Genomic DNA, 11,013 nt, shown 5'->3' with positions numbered 1-11,013 from the left:
CGCCACACCCAAGACATGGGTGACATCACCTCCCTAACATTTTTTACAGTCGTTTTTCCTTTCTCTTCAGCGACTGCATTAATCCCGGCTCCTGCATGGTTTGGCAATGGATTCTGGGCTATGTTTGGCTGTTCACTGTCACCAAATTTGATGACGTTTCTTCTTCTCAGAGCTTGGACGACCTTTTTGAAAGCGGGACAATTTTCAATAGAATGTCCGGAAACCCCTGCATGGTATTCGCACTTAGCACTAGCATCATACCACTTGGGATACGGGGGTTGTATAGGGTCCACATGATAAGGTGAGACTACATGTCGATCATATAATTCGTGGAATAACTCCTTATAAGTCATGGGAATCGGATCAAATTGAGGCCTCTCTCTCCTTGGATCTCTTACCCCCTGCCTATTGTCAATTTGGGGTGATGCTACCGTTCCCTGTGGTCGGGACACTGTGATATTATGGGAATCATACTGCCTTATTTTGTTGACTTCGTTTTCCTTCTTCCTCATCGGTTGTTTCTTGCTGGAATCTCCTCCCTCAAGCTTCCCGCTTTTGATCGCCATTTCAATCATTTCTCCCGCCGTAACTATATCAGCAAAACTTCGAGAAGGATTACCAACAAAATGTGAGAAAAATGGAGCCTTCAAGGTATTAACAAAAAGTAGGTTCGTTTCTTCCTCTACCAACGGTGGGTGGACTTGTACTGCTATCTCTCTCCATCTCTGAGCATATTGTCTGAAACTTTCACTATGCTTCTTCTCCATTGCTTGCAGCACCATTCTGTTAGGCCTGACGTCCTTCACATGTTTATACTGGTCGAGAAAAGATTTGGCCAGGTCTTTCCATGTCCTGACATCAACTCTCCTTAGTTGATTATACCATCGCAATGCTGAGCCTACTAAGCTTTCCTGGAAACAGTGGATCAACAGCTGGTCGTCCCCTACGTAACCAGTCATTTTCCTGCAGAACATTGTGATATGGGCAGAAGGGCATTGGGTACCGTCGTATTTCTCGAAGTCAGGAGTTTTGAACTTGGGAGATAGGACCAGATCAGGAACTAAACTCAGTTCCTTAGCGTCGAGACCATACAAGCTGGTATCTTCTTTCATAGCTTGTACTTCATTTGCTAGCTGCTTATATTGCTCCTGCAACAACTTGTTTTCGCTCTTCTTTGCTTCTTCATCAAGGTCCGGGACCTGGTGATATGGGCTTTCTTCGGGATGCGAACAAGATCCAGGTTGCAGATTCACTGCAATGCCGTCAGGATTTATGTGTACTTTGGTATGGACAGATGTTCCTTGGATATTCGGAGACTGTACCGGGGTAAACCCTGGGGGGTAAAGTGGTTCTTCACTTGTTTGCTCATGGGCCTTTCCGTGCTCTGGATTTCTCCCTCCCAGCATATTTGCCAACTTAGACAACATATCCTCTTGAGCCTTAAGCATCTCTTCTTGCATTTTCCTCAGATCATCTTGCAACTGCAATTGAGTTCTTTCTATTTGAGCAATCTTATAATCCATGGCCTTCCTTGTGTTATAGTGATGCTTGAAATTTCCCAGTATTCTGTAATGTATCCCTTATTGTTAATTTTAATGCTTTGAGGATGAATGCAAATTATGTAAAGTGCGATAAAAATGCAATACAAAACTTAACGTGCAAATAAAATGCAAATGCATGCAGAAAGGCATTGATTCATAAGACGCGATCAGTCTTAGAACAACTTTCATTTAGGACCAAAAGCATCATTTTTACAAGAAAAGTCCACTACAGAAATGACCTAGCTCTCATGTTCAGCTCTACTATTTGATTGACAAGCCAATCGACCCTCTTTCCTACGCCTGATGCTGGATTGGCATAGCTCTGGATGACTTTTGCTTGGAGGTCCATCTCTCCCAACTGCCTCGCAACGCCACTTAACTGATTCATGGTCTCTCGGATCACGTGATTCACGTTTGTCTTCCAGTCTCTAAAGTGATCGTTTGAGTTTTGCCATTTCAGTCTGGTGCCTTGGACGGTGCGCTCGAGACCAGCGATTTGTGTCTGGCAGCTTCGTAAGGCAGCCTCTAAATCATGAATCTTCTTTTGCAAAGCAGCGTTCTCCTCGAGGCTAACCCTTTGATCCACTTGGCAACGCTGACTGTTTTCTGCAGATAAGGAACTTTCAAGCTGCATAACGTAGGTACTGTACTCTTCATTCTTTGCCTTGGCTCGAGCTAACTCTTCCTCATGCCTTGATTCCATTTCGTGCATCTCTTGATTGAGTACCTCTATCCGTTCGTTCTTTGCTCCGCACCTCTGTATCCAGAGGAATACTTCATCCTGTTTGCCTTGGAGCACATTCTCCCGATGTTGCCTTTCTAATTTTAGCTCTTCTTTGCTTTGCCTCTTCTCAGTTTCGAGCTCGTCGATTCTTTGCTTTCTAACCTCAAGTTCAAGTTGCATGTTATTTGCCTTCATTCTGAGTTCTTCAATATTAGCATGCAATTCTTCTTCTCGCTTCTTGCTCAAGGTGTACCTTTGTCTTAACTCTTTAGCCTCTGTCCTTTCGCTCTTCAATGCCCTAACCCAGGACCTTCTCTCGGACTCAAGTTCTTGATTTCTTTTCTTCTTCTCTGTCTCTAATTCTCTGACTCGGTGCTCTCTCTCGGCTTTGACGTCTCTAACTCGACGATCCCTCTCAGCCCGGAGCTCTAACCGCCACTGCTCTGAAGTTCTCCCGAGGCCAGCAATTGCCCGTGCTCGACTCATCTTTTGGTAATCACTCTGTAAACTAGTGAGATTGGCCTCCACTTCATCCTTTCTCTTGCGCATAAGCTCAAACTGTGTATTATAGAATCCCCTATCGATGTCCAACATGAAATTCTTTTGTCTAAGGGCCTCACACTCCGCTTCCTTCCTGGCGATTTCCGCTTCGAATTCACTCTTCAGTATCTCCAACTTAGACGGTACGTATTTAAACTGTACTTCCAAAGGAATTGTTTTGTCTCGATCCGCCAACGGAAGGATATCATTCTTTCGCACCGCCCTCCATGCCACGTAATCTGGTGTCAGCATGACCTCAGCCGCTATGAAATCAGTTCTAAAGGTTGACTTCCACGCCTCTGACATTGCACGAGCAGTCTTCTTGTAATGATCTCCACAGTACACAAATTCAGATGCCTTCAGACCGGATGTAGCTGGGACGAATTGGCGTGCCCCAAATTGCCTTAGTACCATCAGTGGCGCATAACCTACTCCACCCCATAACCCTAATAGGGTTACCCAATCGGAATCCCCGCATTTGTACAACACATCCACAAAAGCTAACCAGGGGACACGCCACACTATATCATGTTCCTGTAAATTTCTGAAGAGTGAAACCCAATCTTTCCTGGTGAGATGCTCTGGCCACTCTTTAGTGAGGAAATCTTTTAAGGGTGAATAGGCCGTAGAAAACCGTCGACTATACTCTCGGTCAATTTTCCAGAAGTGACTGCGTATCCAAACAGTAAGCAGCTGGACACACCCGGTGAAGCGGCTACTCTCAGCTCTTCTGCAACTGCTAAGTGCTCTGAATGTTTCAGCCAAAACCGTAGGAACAGGGTTTACCTTCCTTTCCAAACGCTCGAATAAATCGACCACTGCGGCTTCCACGTGATAAAGAACTTTCGGGAAAATCATCAAACCATAAATTCCCAAGGCGAACATCTCCATGCTCTTCTCGATATCGCTATGCTTGACGATAGGCTCCTTGAGGCATGACCAAGGGAAGCAATCGGACTCTCCCTTCTTTTGGATTCGATCAGCAACCCACTTCTCTCCCATCCCAGTAATCCTTGCGAGCTTGCTCTTAAAGGATTGGGTCCTTGAGGCTTTTGAGTAGATACGGTCCAAGTGTATCGTCTCGAAATGAAACAAGGAGGTGTATTCTTCTAACGTGGGAGTCATGTCTTCCTTGTTGAAAGTGAAGCAGCTATATGCGGGATTCCAAAACTGGACGAGAGCTTTGATTAGGGGTTCGTTTACTTTCACATACAACAGAAGGGCGATGTCACCATACTTTTGCCAGAAAGAGTATTTCACCTCAGAATTCCAACTTTCCCAAATTTCGCGTAACTCTTGCAAATCGTTTTGCTTTAGACTGACCGGAGCAACCTCTGGTAGTACTGATATGTAATCTTCAGTCAAACTGTCGCCTTTCTTCCTCTGAGTTTCCTCGGACCACGACCTCACTTCTGCGTTATCCACTTCCTTGTTATGAAAGCTCTTGTCCATTTTATGACCGCCTTCTACTTTTATGACCACCTTGTGAATCAACACCTTTCTTCATGAATGATGATGCAATGCAGCGGTAATAAATAAAACACAAAAAAAAAAAAACTGTGTTAGTATATACAATGAATAGTCAAAGAATAAACAAACAACATGAAGATAGAAAATATATACATCCTAAACCTAATTCACATGGTATCTACCCAACATGGCGTCTACCGAATCATGCTTTAGTAGATCCTACCCGACATGATATTTACCCACATGTTTTGTTACTCATAAAAAATCCTAACCGCATGGTATCTAATTCACATGCATGTTTGAAAAATAAACCTAACCACATGATCTCTAGTTCGCATACTTTTTGCAAAAAAAATAAATTCGAGGGAAAAGTTAGAATGAGTTTCCCCTTTGTGTCTGTGGACAGAGATTCAACATAAGATGGGCAGAGTTTCAGTATTTCTAAAAGGGTCCTCGAATTGTCCTTTGCTGGTGCCCCCTTGGGCTTGCCAGACCCTCGATCCTCGCCCATTATAGGCTTAAAACGGATCAAGTTCAATTTCGAGAGGATACATTTCCCTATGTCCATGCGAGGAAACTCAATGTTTCACTCGTAAACATAAGGCATGTACCCCAGAGGTTACTAGCTGAAGCCCATGCGGAGAAAAATAATTTTTCTCACGTAAGCGTAGCTTTCACCCCTACCTAACGGGACAGAGCACAGTAAGAAGGCTCTAAATATCGAAATGGTTGTAACGACAGTGAGGGGAAACCCATAATCCTTTGCCTCGATCCAAGAAGAACAATAGACTAAAACGAAGGTCAAAAAACTGAAACATGTAGAACACACATTAGTACAACTATTTATTCATTAACCAAATTACAAATTAAGATGTAAATAAAACAATTCAAACAAACAAGGGATCAAAAACCAAATTAAAGCGAACTTATAAATTTCGTTTGCAAAGACAATTAATTAATCGACGATCGGCCTGACTCTCTAAAAAGTCCCCAGCGGAGTCGCCAAGCTGTCGAAACGATTTTTAAACGGCAGGGTGATTTTGGAAACGCGTCATTTTTAATTATTCTCTTTTCAATTGAATTTTTAATTAAAAACGATGCCATTTTAGAAAACCTCTCGTTTCGAAAAATTGGAAATTCCGTTACGGTAAAAATATAAGGTTCGAGGAGTCGCCACCAATCTTTGATTAGGATGTGATTGGGCACCCAAGAACATTTTGTCATTTTAAATAAAAATTAATTTTAATTAAAACGACAAATTTACGGTCTACGTTACCAAAATCCAAGTTCGGGAGTCGGTTACGTGTGGGGAAGGATTAGCACCCCCACAACGCCCTAAATCGGTACCAAGTCGATTAATTAATTTCTTTGCAACGAATTTCACAAGTTCAAATTTGATTTGATTAATGATCCCTTTAAACGACAAACATGCAAATTTGCAACATTCAAAGCAACAAAATAGATTTAATTTAAAATTACCAAGTCATTAGAAAGATAAAGAATATTCGATTATTTAAAAATATCGAGACCAGATCTTTAGTTCAGTTCTAACGACCTTTTCTCGAAAAGTTTAAATAGTCGAATATTTCCTTTTCTTTCGCTCCCAAATTTTACAATGATATATCCAAATTTAATTAGGCGTTACTGACGGGATACCATTTTAATTTAAAATCGTCAAAACACCTTTCCTGTAAGTTAAGGAAAGCCATTCTGATAATTTTAGATTAAAAGGGCATTACCCTTAATTCCGATTATGCAATAATGTCAAGTTATGCATATGAGGATATCATGCAAAAATTATACGAAGTGATGTTAATGCAAAAAATAATTAAATATGCGATTAAAGTGAACGAATTCAGACATGCTCATAAAAATAAATTACACCTACGTGCGTATGAACAACATGCTTGAAATATATATACATGCATATATTTAAAATAAATCTAAATTAACCTAACAATCATGCATAAAATATTAAAAGGACTAAAACATAAAAAATAAATAACAACAACCTTTTTCATAACATTTTCATTTCTGGGTACTGCAAACATAATATAACCAAAATATTGCATAGGATCAAATTGAAAGCTTCTCAAATTACATATCCAATGCAGAAAACGGAAAGAAAATGGCCATAACATGATACGGGACCAAAATAAAACATTCTGGAAACCAGGAGGTAAGATTAAAATTCCCACAAAGCTCGGTTTAAAGACCAAAATGGAATGAAACAAAAGAGGAAGGACCTATTCCGCTGTTAGCCCAACGTCCTAAAACCCGGTTCTCCTCCCCTAGCCTCAAACGTTACCGTTTCATACCTCCGTGAAACTACGCCGTTTTGGCGTTATAACAAACCAAATGGTAGATTTTTTAACCCTAATCTCATTTCTTCTTCAGCCTCACCAAACCCGCCGTTTCACTCTCATCCTCTCTCTCGATTCTTCATCTGGTTCAACCGAGACTTCGCCCTCACCACTCAACGCCACCGGCTGGCCACCAGTCCTCGGTGGCCACCATTACCCCGACGACCACCTAGACCAACTGGTCAACCCAAAACAAGCCTAAACTAGACAACCCCTCACCACTCTTCTCAAACTCCCTCTGCAACCCCGAAAACCAAAGCCTCCATCGCCAGAAAACCCAAAGATCTCCACGGCCACCGTCTAAGACCGAGACAAACCCCTACCAGAAAACTTCAACCCCATCACGAGACTAACACCAGACCTCCCGAAAACCCCAACGAAGACCCCGATGAAAGCCTCCTCTCCTTTCTAGCCTTAAACCTTCACTCTTACGAAACCCACAACCCAAATATCACAACCACGAAGCCCATTGCCAACCACCGTGGCCAACAGACTCCGTTAAGGAGTTAAAACTGTACCCCAAACCCCGAACATGACCAAACTTACCCAGAACTAGCCCCCATAGACCCCGATGAAACCAAACACTGAAACAAAAGCATAATCGATAACTTACCCTTGGTGACCCAACGGGGTTCGACTTTCAAATGGTGGTGATGGTTACTCTTTCACTCAAGGAGGTGAGGGTTTCGTTTTTCCTTTTGTTGTTTTTGCTCTCCGATTGCTGATCGTTTTTTGGTTCGAGTATTTTTGGTTGTTTTCTCCTTCTTCTTTTTTGTGTGTTTTCCCTTTCTATTTTCTCTCCTCTCGCTGATGATCCTTGATGGTTTTTTTTCTTTCTGAACCTTGGTCACTCTCTATATCTGTTTTTTTGTTGTTGGTTTTCTCTCCTCGATTTCTCCGTGCCTCTCGTTCTGCTTCTTGTTTCGTGTGTTTGTAGGGCACTGGTGAGAGCAGATCACGGGCGGCAGCTGTGGGGAGCCGAGCTATTGTCCGGTTGGCGTGCGTGGTCTGGCAGCAGAGTTGGCTTCACGTGAGACTGCAGCTGGCTCGGGATGCTTGGGACGTTGTGAGCCGTTGGATCCTGATGCCAGATCCAACGGTGGTAGCTTGACGGCGCTGGAACCCTGACCAGAAACCCTAGTGGTCTTTGATCTGGACCGTTGGATGAGAAGCAGATCCAACGGTCCAGGACAAGCGGCGGCTGGATCCATAAGTTGGAAACCCTAACGGTTTTAGGGTTCTTCAAACAGGCTTGAACATCCAAGCCTGATTATTTTGATTTTTGGGCCACTTCGGTCCAGCTGGTTGTAATTTGGTGTAGGCCCTGTAATAAAACATTTAATTAGTATACTCATATGTATTTTAATTGCTTAACATTCATTATAATTGCTTAGTTGCTCATATATCATATATAAATATAACCAAACATTAATCATATAAACGATAATAAATCCAATTCAACTTCAGAAAAGATCCCGGACAAATCGAGCATCTACACATTGGTTAATCTTATGTGTTTCTTTCTTACTTGTATGATTGAAAGATATATTTAGGAGTCAACTAAGTGAAACAAAGCCCAGACACAAAGGTGAGAATTATTGCATCATCCGATACGTGTTTGGTTTTGAGAAGAAAAACATGCAGATGTAATAGTATTATACGTACCATTTGCATGGGGAGGGTTTTTTAATTTACAATTATGTTGATGTACTAACCTACAACTTTTTTGTTGTTGTTGTACAATATCGGAATCAAGCATTATATATATCACTCATTCCACGTGGAATTCTCTCACTGTCTTTTATTTGAGTTGCGAAATGTGTTTAAAGACTATTCATTCGAATTTATTACAAATCAGTTCGTACATAAATTGGCTGACCTTTATTTTCATATGTAATGGGATAAGGGAGGTAGGATAGTAGGCTGCCCCCAACGCCAGGTTAAGAGCAGCTTCTGTGGAAGACCTCCGAATTATGAATTGCCCTCCATGAGACTCGATCCCACGACCACAAGGTTAAGAGCCTTGTGCTCCACCAACTGAGCTGGAATAGTACAATTTTTTTTTATTTACTTACTGTCGTTAATTAGGAGTTAACTCAAGTAATCAGTTTGTTAATGAAATAAAGAAGCAGTCATTTTGCTAACTTCACGACGATAAGTGTGTTCTATAACTCTCTAGTAAGCAATACTAACTTAAATTAGTATATAAATATCAATATATATTTAGGGCAAAAAAATTACTTGATTCGATTCATGATAATTTTATAAATACATATTATATATTTAGATATAATTATAATAACATTTCTCTATGTTTTCTTAATAGATCATTATTTTACCTTTTATAATATATATAGATCGAGTCCTATCAAATACAAAGTTTGATCTCAGAATTCGAGTCCAATATTTTTTTTAAAATCAAAATTAAATCAAATACATAAAAGGAGTTCAATTTTTGAATCGAATTCAGATAAATAAATAAAAATTTAATCTGATACAACTCATGACCATCTCTAAATACAACAACAACGACAACAATAAAACCCTATTCCCATATGCAATGGGGTAAGGGGGAGGTAGGGTAGTAGGCTGCCCCCAATGCCAGGTTGAGAGAAGCTTCCGTGGAAGATCCCCGGCAGTCAGAAAATTAAAAATAAATATAAAATGCAATGCATGTATAAATAAATAAATAAATACATAGTTGAACAGTTTTCATATGTAGTCTTCATATGCGCTTCTGTAATGAGAAGCAATCCATGCAAATAAATTCCTGCGTAAAAATCTCTGCATATAAATAGAAATGTAAGACCTGACTAAATTTAAAAAGAGTAAACCTGAAGAGAATGATACACAGAAGTCAACGATAGCAAGCTACTAGAAGGAAATAAAGTCAAATGGGTTAAAACGAAACTAAACTTACACTACTACGCTACCCTAGTTCTAAGCATTCTTAAATTCCAATGACAGAAACGTATAAAAAGTAAAAGTCATGGAAATTACTACAAAGGCTGTAAAAAGAAGATAGAGATGTTACACCCTATGACTGTGACACACACTACTCGGCTACTCTGGTCTTAAGTCTCCATACTTCCTATCGGATGTCATGTCCTCGGTAAGAGTTAAATCTTTCAAATCAGATCTCAAGCAGTCTTCCCACTTCCGCCTTGGTCGTCCTCGTCTTCTGACACCGTCGACTGTAATCGACTCTACCTTCCTGACCGCATCCGACGATTGCCGCCTAAGGACATGCCCAAACCACCGTAGTCTTTCATCCCTCAATTTTTTGGATACATGCACCACCCCCAAGGGCATCCTAATAACAGAGTTTGGTGTCATATCCCACAGAATCCTGCCACATGCCCATCAAAACATTCTCACTTCTGCGACCTCCATCCTCCTTACATGACCGTCTCTAAATACACCAATCCCATTCCACTCAATTATCTTCTATATATATTGCAATTTTTTTAGTAAAGGATGTCAGGTTTTGTTGTTACTGCTTTCCTTTTTCTTGCTTTTAGGGTTGTTTGTTTAGACTGAAAATGCTCATCTTAAAAAAATATTACCGATTTTATTATTATTTAAATAGTAAAATTAATAAAAAAATGATCGGAAATATTATTATTTTTATCGATTTTGTTATTATTTGACATTTTAACCGAATTTGATAAAGTACTATCGGTTTTGTTATTTTTTTTATCGATTTTATTATTGGTAGACACTTTTACAAAAAATATTAAAAAATTGATGTTTTGAATAAAAATAATAATATTTTAAATAATTTTCTACCAATTTTATTATTTAAATAATAACAAAATTAATAACATCTTATTTTAATCTTATATTAAAATATCGCACTTAATAACTTCCTGTTTAGACCATTGGGTAATCTATGCGATGATGTAAAATCCAGGGCAGACATGTAACTCAGATCTCCATATCCAATTTGGTTCAGTGGTTCTAATCCTCGACAAATGTGTCAATCCCATAAAATACCCAAAAATCACCTTAATATGTCTAAAAACCTCTAATTGTAGCCAATGCCATACCCCATAGCTCTCCCCCCTCACATAATAACATTGGTCATCATCACATGTGCTTTCCATCCACTTTTCCCAGACATTGGTTCAGTGGTTCTATTTACGTAATTTATCATAATTAAATCTATTATCATTTGATTATTTTTATTTAATATTTTAAATTGTAAGTAATCGTAATAATCATACATCTGATAATTATATTATAAATCATTATAAAATCTCTCAATTAAGATCTCAAACTATCTTATTCATGGGTCCATCTTTTTCTTTTTTGTAGGAATACATACTCATTTATTTTCAAAAATAATTTTAAATATTATTAATAAGAATAATAA

The sequence above is a fragment of the Hibiscus syriacus genome, unplaced genomic scaffold (assembly GCF_006381635.1).
Source record: "Hibiscus syriacus cultivar Baekdansim isolate YM2019G1 unplaced genomic scaffold, ASM638163v2 tig00110044_pilon, whole genome shotgun sequence".
In the NCBI taxonomy this organism is placed as follows: domain Eukaryota; kingdom Viridiplantae; phylum Streptophyta; class Magnoliopsida; order Malvales; family Malvaceae; genus Hibiscus; species Hibiscus syriacus.
The sequence above is the reverse complement of the archived record's forward strand: the minus strand, read 5'-3'. Positions refer to the sequence as shown.